Below are 879 nucleotides of genomic sequence, written 5' to 3'. Positions count from 1 at the left end.
TATTGTAAATTACTTTATTGTAGATGTTGCAAGTCGTTTCCTGCTATTGTAGAAGATGTTACAAGTTGCTTCCTGTAGACCACAGCTGCTCGTTAGCTTTCAAATTAATGCAAAGGGGAAAATAGGGTTGAGGCTCTCAGTTTCAAAGCTGTGAAGTGCCCTGGCCCCATCTTTGTTTCCTTTCTTGTGTCTTTCTTTTTGTCCTTTTATTTCTTCAGTTCTGCATCACCTTCCCTTCATGCAGACCTATTGCAGAGCTGGTCTCAGCGCATGTTAAGACTAAATATATATGACCCTCCTACAAAGGTGTGTCCGTAGTTTCCTTTCCTTGAACATGTAAGAATTTGAGGCAAAGAGAGGTGGACTTCGAGAAGTTTGGAGCCAACTTGCTCCCCATGGTCTCAAGATCTCTCTTTTCAACCCAGAAAATAAAAATGAAAAAAGAGTGAATATATATATTATAGGTCGTATGATTATGCAGGTGATTTTTAATTTTCTATATTATATATTTCTAAGTATTTTTGTTTGGGTATTTTTCTTGTTGAAAACATGCTCGTTTCATTGTTTTTGTCAATAAAACATTTCATTTTGAATTCTTATTTTAAATCAGCATTACTAGCTACTACTGACTGCATAATATATAATGGAAGACAATCTGCTTATTCCAAGTCTCTTTAAATGGCTTTGACCCACCTATGAAATAGAGAGTTGCCATTCCTTACTCTTTTAATGAGTGCTATAAACTCTGCATACATGATCTCACTTCGTGATGTGAAAACCTGAGACAGGTACTCTCATCATCCTTATTACAGAGATGAGACTTCCAGAACATTTGAGATGGCTCTCAGTTAGTAAAGGGAAGAGCCAAGTTCTAAACCT

General features: G+C 36.5%; 1 non-coding gene across 1 annotated transcript; it reads left to right on the top strand.

The window, feature by feature from the left end:
- The first annotated feature begins 293 nt into the window (after positions 1–293).
- Positions 294–425, top strand: LOC111762670 (small nucleolar RNA SNORA38). Its single transcript, XR_002795728.1, has one exon. It is a non-coding gene; the product is annotated as a small nucleolar RNA SNORA38 (small nucleolar RNA).
- Positions 426–879: the final 454 nt, after the last annotated feature.

The sequence above is a fragment of the Dasypus novemcinctus genome, chromosome 7, assembly GCF_030445035.2.
Source record: "Dasypus novemcinctus isolate mDasNov1 chromosome 7, mDasNov1.1.hap2, whole genome shotgun sequence".
NCBI classification, from domain to species: Eukaryota; Metazoa; Chordata; class Mammalia; order Cingulata; family Dasypodidae; genus Dasypus; species Dasypus novemcinctus.
The sequence above is the reverse complement of the archived record's forward strand: the minus strand, read 5'-3'. Positions and strand labels throughout refer to the sequence as shown.